At 62.9% G+C, this 23,744-nt stretch overlaps 6 non-coding genes across 6 annotated transcripts; all 6 read left to right on the top strand.

Annotated features, from left to right (window-relative positions):
* Nucleotides 1–3,028: 3,028 nt before the first annotated feature.
* On the top strand, nt 3,029–3,147 carry LOC142862080 (5S ribosomal RNA). Its single transcript, XR_012913226.1, has one exon. It is a non-coding gene; the product is annotated as a 5S ribosomal RNA (ribosomal RNA).
* A 3,798-nt stretch (nt 3,148–6,945) lies between these two features.
* Nucleotides 6,946–7,064, top strand: LOC142862079 (5S ribosomal RNA). The gene has a single exon (XR_012913225.1). It is a non-coding gene; the product is annotated as a 5S ribosomal RNA (ribosomal RNA).
* A 3,797-nt stretch (nt 7,065–10,861) lies between these two features.
* Nucleotides 10,862–10,980, top strand: LOC142862078 (5S ribosomal RNA). Its single transcript, XR_012913224.1, has one exon. It is a non-coding gene; the product is annotated as a 5S ribosomal RNA (ribosomal RNA).
* A 3,776-nt stretch (nt 10,981–14,756) lies between these two features.
* On the top strand, nt 14,757–14,875 carry LOC142862077 (5S ribosomal RNA). The gene has a single exon (XR_012913223.1). It is a non-coding gene; the product is annotated as a 5S ribosomal RNA (ribosomal RNA).
* A 3,793-nt stretch (nt 14,876–18,668) lies between these two features.
* LOC142862075 (5S ribosomal RNA) lies at nt 18,669–18,787 on the top strand. Its single transcript, XR_012913221.1, has one exon. It is a non-coding gene; the product is annotated as a 5S ribosomal RNA (ribosomal RNA).
* A 3,803-nt stretch (nt 18,788–22,590) lies between these two features.
* On the top strand, nt 22,591–22,709 carry LOC142862074 (5S ribosomal RNA). The gene has a single exon (XR_012913220.1). It is a non-coding gene; the product is annotated as a 5S ribosomal RNA (ribosomal RNA).
* The last annotated feature ends 1,035 nt before the right edge of the window (nt 22,710–23,744 follow it).

Genomic DNA, 23,744 nt, shown 5'->3' with positions numbered 1-23,744 from the left:
CAATTAATTTCTTTCTATTTTTAGTAGAGACGGGGTCTCGCTCTTGCTCAGGCTGGTTTCGAACTCCTGACCTGGAGCAATCCGCCCGCCTCGGCCTCCCAGAGAGCTAGGATTACAGGCGTGAGCCACCGCGCCCGGCCCCCCCTGTGTTCTTATTCATATACCTCTCATGTTGTTCCAGCGTATTGTGGGGGTACCAATGTTAAGGTCGGGTGCCTTGCCCTCTCCAAGCCTCCCCCCTCGGGTCAGAGCTTCAAGTGCGCCCATCCCCCAGTCGGTGCGCACCCACCCCATGCCTAATGGATGTGTATGCCCCTCCCCTCCCCCCACCCGCCCGACACCCACCCGATGAAGGTGATTCCTCTCTGTCCACTTAGGCGTCCATCCGTTCGTACCAATTTGCTGGTGAGCGCGCTCACGTGGTGCTCGTGTGTCCATTCTCGGGATACTTGGCTTACTGGAACGGGTTCCAGCTCTGGCCAGGAGAACACGAGAGGCGCCCTCTCACCGCTGCTCCTCACAGCCGAATGGCACTCCGTGGTGTCCACGCGCCACATTTTATTGATGCACTCCTGGATGGATGGGCACTCGGGTCGCTTCCACGTCTTTGGGATTGTGAATTGTGCCCTAACTGTAACCCTAACCCTTACCCAGCCCGTCTCCTCTGCCCCTGCCTGACGCACTCCTCCCCGGCCAGGCCCGTCACTGTCCTGGGCCCCCGCCTGACCGGCTCCTCCCCGCCCGGCCGGTCACCGTCCTCTGCCCCTGCCTGACACGCTCCTTCCCGCCCGGCCTCTCACCGTCCTCGGCCCCTGCCTGACCGGCTCCTCCGTCGCCTGGGCCTTCCAAGGGCTTGGTGTGGATGCTGCTTCCAGGAAGCCCTCCAGAAACCCGGCAGCAGGGTGGCCGCAGCAGTCTCCAGCAGCCGTCCCTAAGTCGCGTGAGTGCGGGGGACGTGCCCCCGCTGTGCCGCGGGGGCCCAGCCTGGTGTCTTCCCTGAGGCCCTGCGGCTGCCGGCTGGGCTGCCGCTCCCCGCAAGGGGAGAGCCGCGGAGGTGGGGACCGCATCATGATGGGGACGTACACGCAGCTCTCCACGTCGGATTCCGGGGCTCTCTGTACTGCCCGAAGGCCCAGCTGGCCTGCGGGTCCTTAGAGTGGCAAAAACCTCCGAAAACTGAGACTGAGGGTCCGGTGGGTGTCTGCACTTTTGTGCTGGGCACCCCAGGGAGGCCCGGGGGCTGGCTGGACAACGTGGTCTGCTGGGCGGGGGGGGGGGGGTTGGAGGAGCAACTGATGCCCTTTGCACTTTGGGTAGCAAGAGTCTGAGGTGTCTCTGAGCCCTGTGCCCTGTGGGGGTGGGGCGGGGGGGAGTTGGAGGAGGAGGAGGAGGAGGAGGTGGGAAGGGCCGGGGCCTGCAGTCCTGTTCCCGGGGTGGCACGGCAAGTGGCTTCTTCCACAGGCTGCTTGGCCTTGGCTCCCTGCACCTGGGCCTTTGGAGGACCGGCCCTGTGCTTGCCAACACTTCCTGCAGGGACCCAGAGCTGGGAGGTGGCATCTCTCAGCCCTGGGTCGGGCAGAGCCCCAGCGGGCCATGCCCACAACCTCTCTCAGCACCGGTCCCCCAGAATGCTCCTTTGGGACCAGGATTCTCTTGCGGTGACTCTTTAAGGTCTGGCCCCTGGATGGAGGGGCACCAGGAGTAGAGGAGCAGGAAGGGGAAGGGGGTGGCCATGCGAGGGGACACTTTGAGGCCAAGTCCCAGCTTCAGCCTGATCCTCCTGGGAACCCCGCTCTGAGACAAGGAGCCGGGCTTCGCATTCCCACAGCAGCCAGTCGTGGGCTGAGGACACCTGGGGCGTTGGGAACTCCCTGGCTTCTCCTTGGTTTAACATCTAGAGCTGCTTGTGAATCGCGCCGCCACACACACCGCCGTCACACACACCCGAGCGCAGGTGTCTTCCGCACAGACTGCGGGCCTCGCTCTTCTGAATGCCGCTGGCTCGCCACCCACCCACGGGTGAACCTGGTCAGGGTGCTTTCTCTCAGGGGCAGACTCTTTTCCGGGCGGGCTACCGGTGTCTCTGTTTGCTCGTTTCTTTCTTCCATTTCGGGAAAGTCTTCCTTGCTGGGTGTGGAAATCTCCTATGCCTTCCCTCGCCTATTCTGTCAGCTTTAAAATTCTCTTTCAGTTGCCACCCTCACAGATGGATTAGGAAACTCTTTCCGGTGCACTCATTAGTGAAATGACCTCCAGGAAGCTGGAATCCAATATCTAATGGCCGATTTTTAGCGAGTCCACACGCCAGGGTGGTCGGGGTCCAATGCAGCCCCGGCCAGGCCCAGGCCCCTTGGACTGGGCCACAGGAGGACACGGAGGAGGGTCCCGGCCCCCACGAAGCGGTGCCGGCAGTTCTCCACGGGCTTGGGCGTTTTCCAGAGGTAGGAGATGGAGGGGACTGATTTCTTCAGCGCCCCCCAAACCACGCCACCCCACCCCACCCATGGGACACATCCCCAGAGAGAGACGCCCCATACACTGGCTGTGCCCCAGCCCTGGCCCGGGGGAATAGGCGGCAGCCCACCCACAGGGCGAGGGGGGGGCGCAGCTGAAAGGGGTTGTGGGGGAGGGCGGCCCCTGGCTGGGGTCAAAGGGCGAGCGTCCCGCGCGTGCGCAGTCAGCGGCAGCGACGCGCTGGGGGTGGGCAGCGGGTAGGTGAAGGAGGCCGGGCGAGGAGACGAGGGGGGCTGGGAGGGCTCCACCTTGGCGAGTCCAGCCGTGGAGGCGCATCTTGTGTGAGTGTGAGTGAGTGTGAGTGTGTGTGTGTGTGTATAGAGAGACAGCCCCCCACCCCGCCCCGCCCCGCCCCGCCCCGCCCATCACCCCCGTCCCTGGGAGCCAGCGGGACCCGGCCGGCGAACTCAACCGGCCCGGCCCGGCCCGGCGCGGGGCCTGGGGCGGGAGGCGGCGGCGGGGAAGCCCAGAGAGGCTCGGCTTCTCGAGCGGGGCAGGGGCGCCCTCCGCCGCGGTCTAGGGCCACACCACCCTGAACGCCCCCGATCTCGTCTGGTCTCGGAAGCTAAGCAGGGTCGGGCCTGGTTAGTACTTGGATGGGAGACCGCCTGGGAATACCGGGTGCCACAGGCTGCTGCTTTTTTTTTTTTTTTCTTGCCTCTTGTTCTGTCCCCTTTCTGGGAGCGAGGCGGCGGCCCGGGGTGGGGGTCACCCCCACCCTCAGCGCCCGCGCGGTGCCTGGCGCCCCAGCCCGCACCGTGGGGCCTCCTCTTGTCCCAAGCCGCGACACCGCCGCCACGCGGCAGCATGCGTGGCATCTGGACTGTCAGGTCTCAGACCAAAGGTCTGCTCTGTGGGAACCGACACGCTGGAGGAAACCTTGAGAGTCTGAGAGGGGAGGGAGTTCCAGAAGAAGGCCAGGATGTCATTTTGAGGGAGTATGTGACCAGAACTCGTCCCGTTGCTTTTGGGGTTCTATGGGCTACACGCAGGAATCTTTGGTGGTGGCACCTGATGTTGGGGGATCCGGAGTCACACCCAGACCTGCTCCACAGGCCTCCTTTTACTTTTCTCTTCGGATTCATTATTTTTAAAAAGTGTCTCTTACCTCTAGGATTGCATTTTCTTTTCTCTCTCTTTTCAAGCAGATGATGGGAGTACAAGTATTCAGGTGACATGTGTTGCCCGTGCCGCCCTCCCCCCTGTGTTCTTTTTTTTTTTTTTTTTTGAGACAGAGTCTCGTTTTGCTGCCCAGGCTAGAGTGAGTGCCATGGCGTCAGCCTAGCTCACAGCAACCTCAATCTCCGGGCTCAAGCAATCCTGCTGCCTCAGCCTCCCGAGTAGTTGGGACTACAGGCATGCACCACCACGCCCGGCTGTGTTTTTCTATATATATTAGTTGGCCAATTAATTTCTTTCTATTTTTAGTAGAGACGGGGTCTCGCTCTTGCTCAGGCTGGTTTCGAACTCCTGACCTGGAGCAATCCGCCCGCCTCGGCCTCCCAGAGAGCTAGGATTACAGGCGTGAGCCACCGCGCCCGGCCCCCCCTGTGTTCTTATTCATATACCTCTCATGTTGTTCCAGCGTATTGTGGGGGTACCAATGTTAAGGTCGGGTGCCTTGCCCTCTCCAAGCCTCCCCCCTCGGGTCAGAGCTTCAAGTGCGCCCATCCCCCAGTCGGTGCGCACCCACCCCATGCCTAATGGATGTGTATGCCCCTCCCCTCCCCCCACCCGCCCGACACCCACCCGATGAAGGTGATTCCTCTCTGTCCACTTAGGCGTCCATCCGTTCGTACCAATTTGCTGGTGAGCGCGCTCACGTGGTGCTCGTGTGTCCATTCTCGGGATACTTGGCTTACTGGAATGGGTTCCAGCTCTGGCCAGGAGAACACGAGAGGCGCCCTCTCACCGCTGCTCCTCACAGCCGAATGGCACTCCGTGGTGTCCACGCGCCACATTTTATTGATGCACTCCTGGATGGATGGGCACTCGGGTCGCTTCCACGTCTTTGGGATTGTGAATTGTGCCCTAACTGTAACCCTAACCCTTACCCAGCCCGTCTCCTCTGCCCCTGCCTGACGCACTCCTCCCCGGCCAGGCCCGTCACTGTCCTGGGCCCCCGCCTGACCGGCTCCTCCCCGCCCGGCCGGTCACCGTCCTCTGCCCCTGCCTGACACGCTCCTTCCCGCCCGGCCTCTCACCGTCCTCGGCCCCTGCCTGACCGGCTCCTCCGTCGCCTGGGCCTTCCAAGGGCTTGGTGTGGATGCTGCTTCCAGGAAGCCCTCCAGAAACCCGGCAGCAGGGTGGCCGCAGCAGTCTCCAGCAGCCGTCCCTAAGTCGCGTGAGTGCGGGGGACGTGCCCCCGCTGTGCCGCGGGGGCCCAGCCTGGTGTCTTCCCTGAGGCCCTGCGGCTGCCGGCTGGGCTGCCGCTCCCCGCAAGGGGAGAGCCGCGGAGGTGGGGACCGCATCATGATGGGGACGTACACGCAGCTCTCCACGTCGGATTCCGGGGCTCTCTGTACTGCCCGAAGGCCCAGCTGGCCTGCGGGTCCTTAGAGTGGCAAAAACCTCCGAAAACTGAGACTGAGGGTCCGGTGGGTGTCTGCACTTTTGTGCTGGGCACCCCAGGGAGGCCCGGGGGCTGGCTGGACAACGTGGTCTGCTGGGCGGGGGGGGGGGGTTGGAGGAGCAACTGATGCCCTTTGCACTTTGGGTAGCAAGAGTCTGAGGTGTCTCTGAGCCCTGTGCCCTGTGGGGGTGGGGCGGGGGGGAGTTGGAGGAGGAGGAGGAGGAGGAGGTGGGAAGGGCCGGGGCCTGCAGTCCTGTTCCCGGGGTGGCACGGCAAGTGGCTTCTTCCACAGGCTGCTTGGCCTTGGCTCCCTGCACCTGGGCCTTTGGAGGACCGGCCCTGTGCTTGCCAACACTTCCTGCAGGGACCCAGAGCTGGGAGGTGGCATCTCTCAGCCCTGGGTCGGGCAGAGCCCCAGCGGGCCATGCCCACAACCTCTCTCAGCACCGGTCCCCCAGAATGCTCCTTTGGGACCAGGATTCTCTTGCGGTGACTCTTTAAGGTCTGGCCCCTGGATGGAGGGGCACCAGGAGTAGAGGAGCAGGAAGGGGAAGGGGGTGGCCATGCGAGGGGACACTTTGAGGCCAAGTCCCAGCTTCAGCCTGATCCTCCTGGGAACCCCGCTCTGAGACAAGGAGCCGGGCTTCGCATTCCCACAGCAGCCAGTCGTGGGCTGAGGACACCTGGGGCGTTGGGAACTCCCTGGCTTCTCCTTGGTTTAACATCTAGAGCTGCTTGTGAATCGCGCCGCCACACACACCGCCGTCACACACACCCGAGCGCAGGTGTCTTCCGCACAGACTGCGGGCCTCGCTCTTCTGAATGCCGCTGGCTCGCCACCCACCCACGGGTGAACCTGGTCAGGGTGCTTTCTCTCAGGGGCAGACTCTTTTCCGGGCGGGCTACCGGTGTCTCTGTTTGCTCGTTTCTTTCTTCCATTTCGGGAAAGTCTTCCTTGCTGGGTGTGGAAATCTCCTATGCCTTCCCTCGCCTATTCTGTCAGCTTTAAAATTCTCTTTCAGTTGCCACCCTCACAGATGGATTAGGAAACTCTTTCCGGTGCACTCATTAGTGAAATGACCTCCAGGAAGCTGGAATCCAATATCTAATGGCCGATTTTTAGCGAGTCCACACGCCAGGGTGGTCGGGGTCCAATGCAGCCCCGGCCAGGCCCAGGCCCCTTGGACTGGGCCACAGGAGGACACGGAGGAGGGTCCCGGCCCCCACGAAGCGGTGCCGGCAGTTCTCCACGGGCTTGGGCGTTTTCCAGAGGTAGGAGATGGAGGGGACTGATTTCTTCAGCGCCCCCCAAACCACGCCACCCCACCCCACCCATGGGACACATCCCCAGAGAGAGACGCCCCATACACTGGCTGTGCCCCAGCCCTGGCCCGGGGGAATAGGCGGCAGCCCACCCACAGGGCGAGGGGGGGGCGCAGCTGAAAGGGGTTGTGGGGGAGGGCGGCCCCTGGCTGGGGTCAAAGGGCGAGCGTCCCGCGCGTGCGCAGTCAGCGGCAGCGACGCGCTGGGGGTGGGCAGCGGGTAGGTGAAGGAGGCCGGGCGAGGAGACGAGGGGGGCTGGGAGGGCTCCACCTTGGCGAGTCCAGCCGTGGAGGCGCATCTTGTGTGAGTGTGAGTGAGTGTGAGTGTGTGTGTGTGTGTATAGAGAGACAGCCCCCCACCCCGCCCCGCCCCGCCCCGCCCCGCCCATCACCCCCGTCCCTGGGAGCCAGCGGGACCCGGCCGGCGAACTCAACCGGCCCGGCCCGGCCCGGCGCGGGGCCTGGGGCGGGAGGCGGCGGCGGGGAAGCCCAGAGAGGCTCGGCTTCTCGAGCGGGGCAGGGGCGCCCTCCGCCGCGGTCTAGGGCCACACCACCCTGAACGCCCCCGATCTCGTCTGGTCTCGGAAGCTAAGCAGGGTCGGGCCTGGTTAGTACTTGGATGGGAGACCGCCTGGGAATACCGGGTGCCACAGGCTGCTGCTTTTTTTTTTTTTTTCTTGCCTCTTGTTCTGTCCCCTTTCTGGGAGCGAGGCGGCGGCCCGGGGTGGGGGTCACCCCCACCCTCAGCGCCCGCGCGGTGCCTGGCGCCCCAGCCCGCACCGTGGGGCCTCCTCTTGTCCCAAGCCGCGACACCGCCGCCACGCGGCAGCATGCGTGGCATCTGGACTGTCAGGTCTCAGACCAAAGGTCTGCTCTGTGGGAACCGACACGCTGGAGGAAACCTTGAGAGTCTGAGAGGGGAGGGAGTTCCAGAAGAAGGCCAGGATGTCATTTTGAGGGAGTATGTGACCAGAACTCGTCCCGTTGCTTTTGGGGTTCTATGGGCTACACGCAGGAATCTTTGGTGGTGGCACCTGATGTTGGGGGATCCGGAGTCACACCCAGACCTGCTCCACAGGCCTCCTTTTACTTTTCTCTTCGGATTCATTATTTTTAAAAAGTGTCTCTTACCTCTAGGATTGCATTTTCTTTTCTCTCTCTTTTCAAGCAGATGATGGGAGTACAAGTATTCAGGTGACATGTGTTGCCCGTGCCGCCCTCCCCCCTGTGTTCTTTTTTTTTTTTTTTTTGAGACAGAGTCTCGTTTTGCTGCCCAGGCTAGAGTGAGTGCCATGGCGTCAGCCTAGCTCACAGCAACCTCAATCTCCGGGCTCAAGCAATCCTGCTGCCTCAGCCTCCCGAGTAGTTGGGACTACAGGCATGCACCACCACGCCCGGCTGTGTTTTTCTATATATATTAGTTGGCCAATTAATTTCTTTCTATTTTTAGTAGAGACGGGGTCTCGCTCTTGCTCAGGCTGGTTTCGAACTCCTGACCTGGAGCAATCCGCCCGCCTCGGCCTCCCAGAGAGCTAGGATTACAGGCGTGAGCCACCGCGCCCGGCCCCCCCTGTGTTCTTATTCATATACCTCTCATGTTGTTCCAGCGTATTGTGGGGGTACCAATGTTAAGGTCGGGTGCCTTGCCCTCTCCAAGCCTCCCCCCTCGGGTCAGAGCTTCAAGTGCGCCCATCCCCCAGTCGGTGCGCACCCACCCCATGCCTAATGGATGTGTATGCCCCTCCCCTCCCCCCACCCGCCCGACACCCACCCGATGAAGGTGATTCCTCTCTGTCCACTTAGGCGTCCATCCGTTCGTACCAATTTGCTGGTGAGCGCGCTCACGTGGTGCTCGTGTGTCCATTCTCGGGATACTTGGCTTACTGGAACGGGTTCCAGCTCTGGCCAGGAGAACACGAGAGGCGCCCTCTCACCGCTGCTCCTCACAGCCGAATGGCACTCCGTGGTGTCCACGCGCCACATTTTATTGATGCACTCCTGGATGGATGGGCACTCGGGTCGCTTCCACGTCTTTGGGATTGTGAATTGTGCCCTAACTGTAACCCTAACCCTTACCCAGCCCGTCTCCTCTGCCCCTGCCTGACGCACTCCTCCCCGGCCAGGCCCGTCACTGTCCTGGGCCCCCGCCTGACCGGCTCCTCCCCGCCCGGCCGGTCACCGTCCTCTGCCCCTGCCTGACACGCTCCTTCCCGCCCGGCCTCTCACCGTCCTCGGCCCCTGCCTGACCGGCTCCTCCGTCGCCTGGGCCTTCCAAGGGCTTGGTGTGGATGCTGCTTCCAGGAAGCCCTCCAGAAACCCGGCAGCAGGGTGGCCGCAGCAGTCTCCAGCAGCCGTCCCTAAGTCGCGTGAGTGCGGGGGACGTGCCCCCGCTGTGCCGCGGGGGCCCAGCCTGGTGTCTTCCCTGAGGCCCTGCGGCTGCCGGCTGGGCTGCCGCTCCCCGCAAGGGGAGAGCCGCGGAGGTGGGGACCGCATCATGATGGGGACGTACACGCAGCTCTCCACGTCGGATTCCGGGGCTCTCTGTACTGCCCGAAGGCCCAGCTGGCCTGCGGGTCCTTAGAGTGGCAAAAACCTCCGAAAACTGAGACTGAGGGTCCGGTGGGTGTCTGCACTTTTGTGCTGGGCACCCCAGGGAGGCCCGGGGGCTGGCTGGACAACGTGGTCTGCTGGGCGGGGGGGGGGGGTTGGAGGAGCAACTGATGCCCTTTGCACTTTGGGTAGCAAGAGTCTGAGGTGTCTCTGAGCCCTGTGCCCTGTGGGGGTGGGGCGGGGGGGAGTTGGAGGAGGAGGAGGAGGAGGAGGTGGGAAGGGCCGGGGCCTGCAGTCCTGTTCCCGGGGTGGCACGGCAAGTGGCTTCTTCCACAGGCTGCTTGGCCTTGGCTCCCTGCACCTGGGCCTTTGGAGGACCGGCCCTGTGCTTGCCAACACTTCCTGCAGGGACCCAGAGCTGGGAGGTGGCATCTCTCAGCCCTGGGTCGGGCAGAGCCCCAGCGGGCCATGCCCACAACCTCTCTCAGCACCGGTCCCCCAGAATGCTCCTTTGGGACCAGGATTCTCTTGCGGTGACTCTTTAAGGTCTGGCCCCTGGATGGAGGGGCACCAGGAGTAGAGGAGCAGGAAGGGGAAGGGGGTGGCCATGCGAGGGGACACTTTGAGGCCAAGTCCCAGCTTCAGCCTGATCCTCCTGGGAACCCCGCTCTGAGACAAGGAGCCGGGCTTCGCATTCCCACAGCAGCCAGTCGTGGGCTGAGGACACCTGGGGCGTTGGGAACTCCCTGGCTTCTCCTTGGTTTAACATCTAGAGCTGCTTGTGAATCGCGCCGCCACACACACCGCCGTCACACACACCCGAGCGCAGGTGTCTTCCGCACAGACTGCGGGCCTCGCTCTTCTGAATGCCGCTGGCTCGCCACCCACCCACGGGTGAACCTGGTCAGGGTGCTTTCTCTCAGGGGCAGACTCTTTTCCGGGCGGGCTACCGGTGTCTCTGTTTGCTCGTTTCTTTCTTCCATTTCGGGAAAGTCTTCCTTGCTGGGTGTGGAAATCTCCTATGCCTTCCCTCGCCTATTCTGTCAGCTTTAAAATTCTCTTTCAGTTGCCACCCTCACAGATGGATTAGGAAACTCTTTCCGGTGCACTCATTAGTGAAATGACCTCCAGGAAGCTGGAATCCAATATCTAATGGCCGATTTTTAGCGAGTCCACACGCCAGGGTGGTCGGGGTCCAATGCAGCCCCGGCCAGGCCCAGGCCCCTTGGACTGGGCCACAGGAGGACACGGAGGAGGGTCCCGGCCCCCACGAAGCGGTGCCGGCAGTTCTCCACGGGCTTGGGCGTTTTCCAGAGGTAGGAGATGGAGGGGACTGATTTCTTCAGCGCCCCCCAAACCACGCCACCCCACCCCACCCATGGGACACATCCCCAGAGAGAGACGCCCCATACACTGGCTGTGCCCCAGCCCTGGCCCGGGGGAATAGGCGGCAGCCCACCCACAGGGCGAGGGGGGGGCGCAGCTGAAAGGGGTTGTGGGGGAGGGCGGCCCCTGGCTGGGGTCAAAGGGCGAGCGTCCCGCGCGTGCGCAGTCAGCGGCAGCGACGCGCTGGGGGTGGGCAGCGGGTAGGTGAAGGAGGCCGGGCGAGGAGACGAGGGGGGCTGGGAGGGCTCCACCTTGGCGAGTCCAGCCGTGGAGGCGCATCTTGTGTGAGTGTGAGTGAGTGTGAGTGTGTGTGTGTGTGTATAGAGAGACAGCCCCCCACCCCGCCCCGCCCCGCCCCGCCCCGCCCATCACCCCCGTCCCTGGGAGCCAGCGGGACCCGGCCGGCGAACTCAACCGGCCCGGCCCGGCCCGGCGCGGGGCCTGGGGCGGGAGGCGGCGGCGGGGAAGCCCAGAGAGGCTCGGCTTCTCGAGCGGGGCAGGGGCGCCCTCCGCCGCGGTCTAGGGCCACACCACCCTGAACGCCCCCGATCTCGTCTGGTCTCGGAAGCTAAGCAGGGTCGGGCCTGGTTAGTACTTGGATGGGAGACCGCCTGGGAATACCGGGTGCCACAGGCTGCTGCTTTTTTTTTTTTTTTCTTGCCTCTTGTTCTGTCCCCTTTCTGGGAGCGAGGCGGCGGCCCGGGGTGGGGGTCACCCCCACCCTCAGCGCCCGCGCGGTGCCTGGCGCCCCAGCCCGCACCGTGGGGCCTCCTCTTGTCCCAAGCCGCGACACCGCCGCCACGCGGCAGCATGCGTGGCATCTGGACTGTCAGGTCTCAGACCAAAGGTCTGCTCTGTGGGAACCGACACGCTGGAGGAAACCTTGAGAGTCTGAGAGGGGAGGGAGTTCCAGAAGAAGGCCAGGATGTCATTTTGAGGGAGTATGTGACCAGAACTCGTCCCGTTGCTTTTGGGGTTCTATGGGCTACACGCAGGAATCTTTGGTGGTGGCACCTGATGTTGGGGGATCCGGAGTCACACCCAGACCTGCTCCACAGGCCTCCTTTTACTTTTCTCTTCGGATTCATTATTTTTAAAAAGTGTCTCTTACCTCTAGGATTGCATTTTCTTTTCTCTCTCTTTTCAAGCAGATGATGGGAGTACAAGTATTCAGGTGACATGTGTTGCCCGTGCCGCCCTCCCCCCTGTGTTCTTTTTTTTTTTTTTTTTGAGACAGAGTCTCGTTTTGCTGCCCAGGCTAGAGTGAGTGCCATGGCGTCAGCCTAGCTCACAGCAACCTCAATCTCCGGGCTCAAGCAATCCTGCTGCCTCAGCCTCCCGAGTAGTTGGGACTACAGGCATGCACCACCACGCCCGGCTGTGTTTTTCTATATATATTAGTTGGCCAATTAATTTCTTTCTATTTTTAGTAGAGACGGGGTCTCGCTCTTGCTCAGGCTGGTTTCGAACTCCTGACCTGGAGCAATCCGCCCGCCTCGGCCTCCCAGAGAGCTAGGATTACAGGCGTGAGCCACCGCGCCCGGCCCCCCCTGTGTTCTTATTCATATACCTCTCATGTTGTTCCAGCGTATTGTGGGGGTACCAATGTTAAGGTCGGGTGCCTTGCCCTCTCCAAGCCTCCCCCCTCGGGTCAGAGCTTCAAGTGCGCCCATCCCCCAGTCGGTGCGCACCCACCCCATGCCTAATGGATGTGTATGCCCCTCCCCTCCCCCCACCCGCCCGACACCCACCCGATGAAGGTGATTCCTCTCTGTCCACTTAGGCGTCCATCCGTTCGTACCAATTTGCTGGTGAGCGCGCTCACGTGGTGCTCGTGTGTCCATTCTCGGGATACTTGGCTTACTGGAACGGGTTCCAGCTCTGGCCAGGAGAACACGAGAGGCGCCCTCTCACCGCTGCTCCTCACAGCCGAATGGCACTCCGTGGTGTCCACGCGCCACATTTTATTGATGCACTCCTGGATGGATGGGCACTCGGGTCGCTTCCACGTCTTTGGGATTGTGAATTGTGCCCTAACTGTAACCCTAACCCTTACCCAGCCCGTCTCCTCTGCCCCTGCCTGACGCACTCCTCCCCGGCCAGGCCCGTCACTGTCCTGGGCCCCCGCCTGACCGGCTCCTCCCCGCCCGGCCGGTCACCGTCCTCTGCCCCTGCCTGACACGCTCCTTCCCGCCCGGCCTCTCACCGTCCTCGGCCCCTGCCTGACCGGCTCCTCCGTCGCCTGGGCCTTCCAAGGGCTTGGTGTGGATGCTGCTTCCAGGAAGCCCTCCAGAAACCCGGCAGCAGGGTGGCCGCAGCAGTCTCCAGCAGCCGTCCCTAAGTCGCGTGAGTGCGGGGGACGTGCCCCCGCTGTGCCGCGGGGGCCCAGCCTGGTGTCTTCCCTGAGGCCCTGCGGCTGCCGGCTGGGCTGCCGCTCCCCGCAAGGGGAGAGCCGCGGAGGTGGGGACCGCCTCCTGATGGGGACGTACACGCAGCTCTCCACGTCGGATTCCGGGGCTCTCTGTCCTGCCCGAAGGCCCAGCTGGCCTGCGGGTCCTTAGAGTGGCAAAAACCTCCGAAAACTGAGACTGAGGGTCCGGTGGGTGTCTGCACTTTTGTGCTGGGCACCCCAGGGAGGCCCGGGGGCTGGCTGGACAACGCGGTCTGCTGGGCGGGGGGTTTGGAGGAGCAACTGATGCCCTTTGCACTTTGGGTAGCAAGAGTCTGAGGTGTCTCTAAGCCCTGTGCCATGTCGGGGTGGGGGTGCGGGTCGGAGGAGGAGGAGGAGGAGGTGGGAAGGGCCGGGGCCTGCAGTCCTGTTCCCGGGGTGGCACGGCAAGTGGCTTCTTCCACAGGCTGCTTGGCCTGGGCTCCCTGCACCTGGGCCTTTGGAGGACCGGCCCTGTGCTTGCCAACACTTCCTGCAGGGACCCAGAGCTGGGAGGTGGCATCTCTCAGCCCTGGGTCGGGCAGAGCCCCAGCGGGCCATGCCCACAACCTCTCTCAGCACCGGTCCCCCAGAAGGCTCCTTTGGGACCAGGATTCTCTTGCGGTGACTCTTTAAGGTCTGGCCCCTGGATGGAGGGGCACCAGGAGTAGAGGAGCAGGAAGGGGAAGGGGGTGGCCATGCGAGGGGACACTTTGAGGCCAAGTCCCAGCTTCAGCCTGATCCTCCTGGGAACCCCGCTCTGAGACAAGGAGCCGGGCTTCGCATTCCCACAGCAGCCAGTCGTGGGCTGAGGACACCTGGGGCGTTGGGAACTCCCTGGCTTCTCCTTGGTTTAACATCTAGAGCTGCTTGTGAATCGCGCCGCCACACACACCAGAGTGCAGGTGTCTTCCGCACAGACTGCGGGCCTCGCTCTTCTGAATGCCGCTAGCTCGCCACCCACCCACGGGTGAACCTGGTCAGGGTGCTTTCTCTCAGGGGCAGACTCTTTTCCGGGCGGGCTACCGGTGTCTCTGTTTGCTCGTTTCTTTCTTCCATTTCGGGAAAGTCTTCCTTGCTGGGTGTGGAAATCTCCTATGCCTTCCCTCGCCTATTCTGTCAGCTTTAAAATTCTCCTTCAGTTGCCACCCTCACAGATGGATTAGGAAACTCTTTCCGGTGCACTCATTAGTGAAATGACCTCCAGGAAGCTGGAATCCAATATCTAATGGCCGATTTTTAGCGAGTCCACACGCCAGGGTGGTCGGGGTCCAAAGCAGCCCCGGCCAGGCCCAGGCCCCTTGGACTGGGCCACAGGAGGACACGGAGGAGGGTCCCGGCCCCCACGAAGCGGTGCCGGCAGTTCTCCACGGGCTTGGGTGTTTTCCAGAGGTAGGAGATGGAGGGGACTGATTTCTTCAGCGCCCCCCAAACCACGCCACCCCACCCCACCCATGGGACACATCCCCAGAGAGAGACGCCCCAGACACTGGCTGTGCCCCAGCCCTGGCCCGGGGGAATAGGCGGCAGCCCACCCACAGGGCGAGGGGGGGGCGCAGCTGAAAGGGGTTGTGGGGGAGGGCGGCCCCTGGCTGGGGTCAAAGGGCGAGCGTCCCGCGCGTGCGCAGTCAGCGGCAGCGACGCGCTGGGGGTGGGCAGCGGGTAGGTGAAGGAGGCCGGGCGAGGAGACGAGGGGGGCTGGGAGGGCTCCACCTTGGCGAGTCCAGCCGTGGAGGCGCATCTTGTGTGAGTGTGAGTGAGTGTGAGTGTGTGTGTGTGTGTATAGAGAGACAGCCCCCCACCCCGCCCCGCCCCGCCCCGCCCCGCCCATCACCCCCGTCCCTGGGAGCCCGCGGGACCTGGCCAGCGAACTCAACCGGCCCGGCCCGGCCCCGCCCGGCGCGGGGCCTGGGGCGGGAGGCGGCGGCGGGGAAGCCCAGAGAGGCTCGGCTTCTCGAGCGGGGCAGGGGCGCCCTCCGCCGCCGTCTAGGGCCACACCACCCTGAACGCCCCCGATCTCGTCTGGTCTCGGAAGCTAAGCAGGGTCGGGCCTGGTTAGTACTTGGATGGGAGACCGCCTGGGAATACCGGGTGCCACAGGCTGCTGCTTTTTTTTTTTTTTTTTTTTTTGCCTCTTGTTCTGTCCCCTTTCTGGGAGCGCGGCGGCGGCCCGGGGTGGGGGTCACCCCCACCCTCAGCGCCCGCGCGGTGCCTGGCGCCCCAGCCCGCACCGTGGGGCCTCCTCTTGTCCCAAGCCGCGACACCGCCGCCACGCGGCAGCATGCGTGGCATCTGGACTGTCAGGTCTCAGACCAAAGGTCTGCTCTGTGGGAACCGACACGCTGGAGGAAACCTTGAGAGTCTGAGAGGGGAGGGAGTTCCAGAAGAAGGCCAGGATGTCATTTTGAGGGAGTATGTGACCAGAACTCGTCCCGTTGCTTTTGGGGTTCTATGGGCTACACGCAGGAATCTTTGGTGGTGGCACCTGATGTTGGGGGATCCGGAGTCACACCCAGACCTGCTCCACAGGCCTCCTTTTACTTTTCTCTTCGGATTCATTATTTTTAAAAAGTGTCTCTTACCTCTAGGATTGCATTTTCTTTTCTCTCTCTTTTCAAGCAGATGATGGGAGTACAAGTATTCAGGTGACATGTGTTGCCCGTGCCGCCCTCCCCCCTGTGTTCTTTTTTTTTTTTTTTTGAGACAGAGTCTCGTTTTGCTGCCCAGGCTAGAGTGAGTGCCATGGCGTCAGCCTAGCTCACAGCAACCTCAATCTCCGGGCTCAAAGCAATCCTGCTGCCTCAGCCTCCCGAGTAGTTGGGACTACAGGCATGCACCACCACGCCCGGCTGTGTTTTTCTATATATATTAGTTGGCCAATTAATTTCTTTCTATTTTTAGTAGAGACGGGGTCTCGCTCTTGCTCAGGCTGGTTTCGAACTCCTGACCTGGAGCAATCCGCCCGCCTCGGCCTCCCAGAGAGCTAGGATTACAGGCGTGAGCCACCGCGCCCGGCCCCCCCTGTGTTCTTATTCATATACCTCTCATGTTGTTCCAGCGTATTGTGGGGGTACCAATGTTAAGGTCGGGTGCCTTGCCCTCTCCAAGCCTCCCCCCTCGGGTCAGAGCTTCAAGTGCGCCCATCCCCCAGTCGGTGCGCACCCACCCCATGCCTAATGGATGTGTATGCCCCTCCCCTCCCCCCACCCGCCCGCCCGACACCCACCCGATGAAGGTGATTCCTCTCTGTCCACTTAGGCGTCCATCCGTTCGTACCAATTTGCTGGTGAGCGCGCTCACGTGGTGCTCGTGTGTCCATTCTTGGGATACTTGGCTTACTGGAACGGGTTCCAGCTCTGGCCAGGAGAACACGAGAGGCGCCCTCTCACCGCTGCTCCTCACAGCCGAATGGCACTCCGTGGTGTCCACGCGCCACATTTTATTGATGCACTCCTGGATGGATGGGCACTCGGGTCGCTTCCACGTCTTTGGGATTGTGAATTGTGCCCTAACTGTAACCCTAACCCTTACCCAGCCCGTCTCCTCTGCCCCTGCCTGACGCACTCCTCCCCGGCCAGGCCCGTCACTGTCCTGGGCCCCCGCCTGACCGGCTCCTCCCCGCCCGGCCGGTCACCGTCCTCTGCCCCTGCCTGACACGCTCCTTCCCGCCCGGCCTCTCACCGTCCTCGGCCCCTGCCTGACCGGCTCCTCCGTCGCCTGGGCCTTCCAAGGGCTTGGTGTGGACGCTGCTTCCAGGAAGCCCTCCAGAAACCCGGCAGCAGGGTGGCCGCAGCAGTCTCCAGCAGCCGTCCCTAAGTCGCGTGAGTGCGGGGGACGTGCCCCCGCTGTGCCGCGGGGGCCCAGCCTGGTGTCTTCCCTGAGGCCCTGCGGCTGCCGGCTGGGCTGCCGCTCCCCGCAAGGGGAGAGCCGCGGAGGTGGGGACCGCCTCCTGATGGGGACGTACACGCAGCTCTCCACGTCGGATTCCGGGGCTCTCTGTCCTGCCCGAAGGCCCAGCTGGCCTGCGGGTCCTTAGAGTGGCAAAAACCTCCGAAAACTGAGACTGAGGGTCCGGTGGGTGTCTGCACTTTTGTGCTGGGCACCCCAGGGAGGCCCGGGGGCTGGCTGGACAACGTGGTCTGCTGGGCGGGGGGGGGGGGGCTGGAGGAGCAACTGATGCCCTTTGCACTTTGGGTAGCAAGAGTCTGAGGTGTCTCTGAGCCCTGTGCCCTGTGGGGGCGGGGCGGGGGGGAGGAGGAGGAGGAGGAGGAGGAGGTGGGAAGGGCCGGGGCCTGCAGTCCTGTTCCCGGGGTGGCACGGCAAGTGGCTTCTTCCACAGGCTGCTTGGCCTGGGCTCCCTGCACCTGGGCCTTTGGAGGACCGGCCCTGTGCTTGCCAACACTTCCTGCAGGGACCCAGAGCTGGGAGGTGGCATCTCTCAGCCCTGGGTCGGGCAGAGCCCCAGCGGGCCATGCCCACAACCTCTCTCAGCACCGGTCCCCCAGAAGGCTCCTTTGGGACCAGGATTCTCTTGCGGTGACTCTTTAAGGTCTGGCCCCTGGATGGAGGGGCACCAGGAGTAGAGGAGCAGGAAGGGGAAGGGGGTGGCCATGCGAGGGGACACTTTGAGGCCAAGTCCCAGCTTCAGCCTGATCCTCCTGGGAACCCCGCTCTGAGACAAGGAGCCGGGCTTCGCATTCCCACAGCAGCCAGTCGTGGGCTGAGGACACCTGGGGCGTTGGGAACTCCCTGGCTTCTCCTTGGTTTAACATCTAGAGCTGCTTGTGAATCACGCCGCCACACACACCAGAGTGCAGGTGTCTTCCGCACAGACTGCGGGCCTCGCTCTTCTGAATGCCGCTAGCTCGCCACCCACCCACGGGTGAACCTGGTCAGGGTGCTTTCTCTCAGGGGCAGACTCTTTTCCGGGCGGGCTACCGGTGTCTCTGTTTGCTCGTTTCTTTCTTCCATTTCGGGAAAGTCTTCCTTGCTGGGTGTGGAAATCTCCTATGCCTTCCCTCGCCTATTCTGTCAGCTTTAAAATTCTCCTTCAGTTGCCACCCTCACAGATGGATTAGGAAACTCTTTCCGGTGCACTCATTAGTGAAATGACCTCCAGGAAGCTGGAATCCAATATCTAATGGCCGATTTTTAGCGAGTCCACACGCCAGGGTGGTCGGGGTCCAAAGCAGCCCCGGCCAGGCCCAGGCCCCTTGGACTGGGCCACAGGAGGACACGGAGGAGGGTCCCGGCCCCCACGAAGCGGTGCCGGCAGTTCTCCACGGGCTTGGGTGTTTTCCAGAGGTAGGAGATGGAGGGGACTGATTTCTTCAGCGCCCCCCAAACCACGCCACCCCACCCCACCCATGGGACACATCCCCAGAGAGAGACGCCCCATACACTGGCTGTGCCCCAGCCCTGGCCCGGGGGAATAGGCGGCAGCCCACCCACAGGGCGAGGGGGGGGCGCAGCTGAAAGGGGTTGTGGGGGAGGGCGGCCCCTGGCTGGGGTCAAAGGGCGAGCGTCCCGCGCGTGCGCAGTCAGCGGCAGCGACGCGCTGGGGGTGGGCAGCGGGTAGGTGAAGGAGGCCGGGCGAGGAGACGAGGGGGGCTGGGAGGGCTCCACCTTGGCGAGTCCAGCCGTGGAGGCGCATCTTGTGTGAGTGTGAGTGAGTGTGAGTGTGTGTGTGTGTGTATAGAGAGACAGCCCCCCACCCCGCCCCGCCCCGCCCCGCCCCGCCCATCACCCCCGTCCCTGGGAGCCCGCGGGACCTGGCCAGCGAACTCAACCGGCCCGGCCCGGCCCCGCCCGGCGCGGGGCCTGGGGCGGGAGGCGGCGGCGGGGAAGCCCAGAGAGGCTCGGCTTCTCGAGCGGGGCAGGGGCGCCCTCCGCCGCCGTCTAGGGCCACACCACCCTGAACGCCCCCGATCTCGTCTGGTCTCGGAAGCTAAGCAGGGTCGGGCCTGGTTAGTACTTGGATGGGAGACCGCCTGGGAATACCGGGTGCCACAGGCTGCTGCTTTTTTTTTTTTTTTTTTTTTTGCCTCTTGTTCTGTCCCCTTTCTGGGAGCGCGGCGGCGGCCCGGGGTGGGGGTCACCCCCACCCTCAGCGCCCGCGCGGTGCCTGGCGCCCCAGCCCGCACCGTGGGGCCTCCTCTTGTCCCAAGCCGCGACACCGCCGCCACGCGGCAGCATGCGTGGCATCTGGACTGTCAGGTCTCAGACCAAAGGTCTGCTCTGTGGGAACCGACACGCTGGAGGAAACCTTGAGAGTCTGAGAGGGGAGGGAGTTCCAGAAGAAGGCCAGGATGTCATTTTGAGGGAGTATGTGACCAGAACTCGTCCCGTTGCTTTTGGGGTTCTATGGGCTACACGCAGGAATCTTTGGTGGTGGCACCTGATGTTGGGGGATCCGGAGTCACACCCAGACCTGCTCCACAGGCCTCCTTTTACTTTTCTATTCGGATTCATTATTTTTAAAAAGTGTCTCTTACCTCTAGGATTGCATTTTCTTTTCTCTCTCTTTTCAAGCAGATGATGGGAGTACAAGTATTCAGGTGACATGTGTTGCCCGTGCCGCCCTCCCCACTGTGTTCTTTTTTTTTTTTTTTTTTGAGACAGAGTCTCGTTTTGCTGCCCAGGCTAGAGTGAGTGCCATGGCGTCAGCCTAGCTCACAGCAACCTCAATCTCCGGGCTCAAGCAATCCTGCTGCCTCAGCCTCCCGAGTAGTTGGGACTACAGGCATGCACCACCACGCCCGGCTGTGTTTTTCTATATATATTAGTTGGCCAATTAATTTCTTTCTATTTTTAGTAGAGACGGGGTCTCGCTCTTGCTCAGGCTGGTTTCGAACTCCTGACCTGGAGCAATCCGCCCGCCTCGGCCTCCCAGAGAGCTAGGATTACAGGCGTGAGCCACCGCGCCCGGCCCCCCCTGTGTTCTTATTCATATACCTCTCATGTTGTTCCAGCGTATTGTGGGGGTACCAATGTTAAGGTCGGGTGCCTTGCCCTCTCCAAGCCTCCCCCCTCGGGTCAGAGCTTCAAGTGCGCCCATCCCCCAGTCGGTGCGCACCCACCCCATGCCTAATGGATGTGTATGCCCCTCCCCTCCCCCCACCCGCCCGCCCGACACCCACCCGATGAAGGTGATTCCTCTCTGTCCACTTAGGCGTCCATCCGTTCGTACCAATTTGCTGGTGAGCGCGCTCACGTGGTGCTCGTGTGTCCATTCCTGGGATACTTGGCTTACTGGAACGGGTTCCAGCTCTGGCCAGGAGAACACGAGAGGCGCCCTCTCACCGCTGCTCCTCACAGCCGAATGGCACTCCGTGGTGTCCACGCGCCACATTTTATTGATGCACTCCTGGATGGATGGGCACTCGGGTCGCTTCCACGTCTTTGGGATTGTGAATTGTGCCCTAACTGTAACCCTAACCCTTACCCAGCCCGTCTCCTCTGCCCCTGCCTGACGCACTCCTCCCCGGCCAGGCCCGTCACTGTCCTGGGCCCCCGCCTGACCGGCTCCTCCCCGCCCGGCCGGTCACCGTCCTCTGCCCCTGCCTGACACGCTCCTTCCCGCCCGGCCTCTCACCGTCCTCGGCCCCTGCCTGACCGGCTCCTCCGTCGCCTGGGCCTTCCAAGGGCTTGGTGTGGACGCTGCTTCCAGGAAGCCCTCCAGAAACCCGGCAGCAGGGTGGCCGCAGCAGTCTCCAGCAGCCGTCCCTAAGTCGCGTGAGTGCGGGGGACGTGCCCCCGCTGTGCCGCGGGGGCCCAGCCTGGTGTCTTCCCTGAGGCCCTGCGGCTGCCGGCTGGGCTGCCGCTCCCCGCAAGGGGAGAGCCGCGGAGGTGGGGACCGCCTCCTGATGGGGACGTACACGCAGCTCTCCACGTCGGATTCCGGGGCTCTCTGTCCTGCCCGAAGGCCCAGCTGGCCTGCGGGTCCTTAGAGTGGCAAAAACCTCCGAAAACTGAGACTGAGGGTCCGGTGGGTGTCTGCACTTTTGTGCTGGGCACCCCAGGGAGGCCCGGGGGCTGGCTGGACAACGTGGTCTGCTGGGCGGGGGGGGGGGGGGGGGGTTGGAGGAGCAACTGATGCCCTTTGCACTTTGGGTAGCAAGAGTCTGAGGTGTCTCTGAGCCCTGTGCCCTGTGGGGGCGGGGCGGGGGGGAGGAGGAGGAGGAGGAGGAGGAGGTGGGAAGGGCCGGGGCCTGCAGTCCTGTTCCCGGGGTGGCACGGCAAGTGGCTTCTTCCACAGGCTGCTTGGCCTGGGCTCCCTGCACCTGGGCCTTTGGAGGACCGGCCCTGTGCTTGCCAACACTTCCTGCAGGGACCCAGAGCTGGGAGGTGGCATCTCTCAGCCCTGGGTCGGGCAGAGCCCCAGCGGGCCATGCCCACAACCTCTCTCAGCACCGGTCCCCCAGAAGGCTCCTTTGGGACCAGGATTCTCTTGCGGTGACTCTTTAAGGTCTGGCCCCTGGATGGAGGGGCACCAGGAGTAGAGGAGCAGGAAGGGGAAGGGGGTGGCCATGCGAGGGGACACTTTGAGGCCAAGTCCCAGCTTCAGCCTGATCCTCCTGGGAACCCCGCTCTGAGACAAGGAGCCGGGCTTCGCATTCCCACAGCAGCCAGTCGTGGGCTGAGGACACCTGGGGCGTTGGGAACTCCCTGGCTTCTCTTTGGTTTAACATCTAGAGCTGCTTGTGAATCGCGCCGCCACACACACCAGAGTGCAGGTGTCTTCCGCACAGACTGCGGGCCTCGCTCTTCTGAATGCCGCTAGCTCGCCACCCACCCACGGGTGAACCTGGTCAGGGTGCTTTCTCTCAGGGGCAGACTCTTTTCCGGGCGGGCTACCGGTGTCTCTGTTTGCTCGTTTCTTTCTTCCATTTCGGGAAAGTCTTCCTTGCTGGGTGTGGAAATCTCCTATGCCTTCCCTCGCCTATTCTGTCAGCTTTAAAATTCTCCTTCAGTTGCCACCCTCACAGATGGATTAGGAAACTCTTTCCGGTGCACTCATTAGTGAAATGACCTCCAGGAAGCTGGAATCCAATATCTAATGGCCGATTTTTAGCGAGTCCACACGCCAGGGTGGTCGGGGTCCAAAGCAGCCCCGGCCAGGCCCAGGCCCCTTGGACTGGGCCACAGGAGGACACGGAGGAGGGTCCCGGCCCCCACGAAGCGGTGCCGGCAGTTCTCCACGGGCTTGGGTGTTTTCCAGAGGTAGGAGATGGAGGGGACTGATTTCTTCAGCGCCCCCCAAACCACGCCACCCCACCCCACCCATGGGACACATCCCCAGAGAGAGACGCCCCATACACTGGCTGTGCCCCAGCCCTGGCCCGGGGGAATAGGCGGCAGCCCACCCACAGGGCGAGGGGGGGGCGCAGCTGAAAGGGGTTGTGGGGGAGGGCGGCCCCTGGCTGGGGTCAAAGGGCGAGCGTCCCGCGCGTGCGTGCGCAGTCAGCGGCAGCGACGCGCTGGGGGTGGGCAGCGGGTAGGTGAAGGAGGCCGGGCGAGGAGACGAGGGGGGCTGGGAGGGCTCCACCTTGGCGAGTCCAGCCGTGGAGGCGCATCTTGTGTGAGTGTGAGTGAGTGTGAGTGTGTGTGTGTGTGTATAGAGAGACAGCCCCCCACCCCGCCCCGCCCCGCCCCGCCCCGCCCATCACCCCCGTCCCTGGGAGCCCGCGGGACCTGGCCAGCGAACTCAACCGGCCCGGCCCGGCCCCGCCCGGCGCGGGGCCTGGGGCGGGAGGCGGCGGCGGGGAAGCCCAGAGAGGCTCGGCTTCTCGAGCGGGGCAGGGGCGCCCTCCGCCGCCGTCTAGGGCCACACCACCCTGAACGCCCCCGATCTCGTCTGGTCTCGGAAGCTAAGCAGGGTCGGGCCTGGTTAGTACTTGGATGGGAGACCGCCTGGGAATACCGGGTGCCACAGGCTGCTGCTTTTTTTTTTTTTTTTTTTTTTGCCTCTTGTTCTGTCCCCTTTCTGGGAGCGCGGCGGCGGCCCGGGGTGGGGGTCACCCCCACCCTCAGCGCCCGCGCGGTGCCTGGCGCCCCAGCCCGCACCGTGGGGCCTCCTCTTGTCCCAAGCCGCGACACCGCCGCCACGCGGCAGCATGCGTGGCATCTGGACTGTCAGGTCTCAGACCAAAGGTCTGCTCTGTGGGAACCGACACGCTGGAGGAAACCTTGAGAGTCTGAGAGGGGAGGGAGTTCCAGAAGAAGGCCAGGATGTCATTTTGAGGGAGTATGTGACCAGAACTCGTCCCGTTGCTTTTGGGGTTCTATGGGCTACACGCAGGAATCTTTGGTGGTGGCACCTGATGTTGGGGGATCCGGAGTCACACCCAGACCTGCTCCACAGGCCTCCTTTTACTTTTCTCTTCGGATTCATTATTTTTAAAAAGTGTCTCTTACCTCTAGGATTGCATTTTCTTTTCTCTCTCTTTTCAAGCAGATGATGGGAGTACAAGTATTCAGGTGACATGTGTTGCCCGTGCCGCCCTCCCCCCTGTGTTCTTTTTTTTTTTTTTTAGACAGAGTCTCGTTTTGCTGCCCAGGCTAGAGTGAGTGCCATGGCGTCAGCCTAGCTCACAGCAACCTCAATCTCCGGGCTCAAGCAATCCTGCTGCCTCAGCCTCCCGAGTAGTTGGGACTACAGGCATGCACCACCACGCCCGGCTGTGTTTTTCTATATATATTAGTTGGCCAATTAATTTCTTTCTATTTTTAGTAGAGACGGGGTCTCGCTCTTGCTCAGGCTGGTTTCGAACTCCTGACCTGGAGCAATCCGCCCGCCTCGGCCTCCCAGAGAGCTAGGATTACAGGCGTGAGCCACCGCGCCCGGCCCCCCCTGTGTTCTTATTCATATACCTCTCATGTTGTTCCAGCGTATTGTGGGGGTACCAATGTTAAGGTCGGGTGCCTTGCCCTCTCCAAGCCTCCCCCCTCGGGTCAGAGCTTCAAGTGCGCC

The sequence above is a fragment of the Microcebus murinus genome, chromosome 18 (genome assembly GCF_040939455.1).
Source record: "Microcebus murinus isolate Inina chromosome 18, M.murinus_Inina_mat1.0, whole genome shotgun sequence".
NCBI lineage: Eukaryota > Metazoa > Chordata > Mammalia > Primates > Cheirogaleidae > Microcebus > Microcebus murinus.
This window is presented reverse-complemented; position numbering and strand designations above follow the sequence as displayed.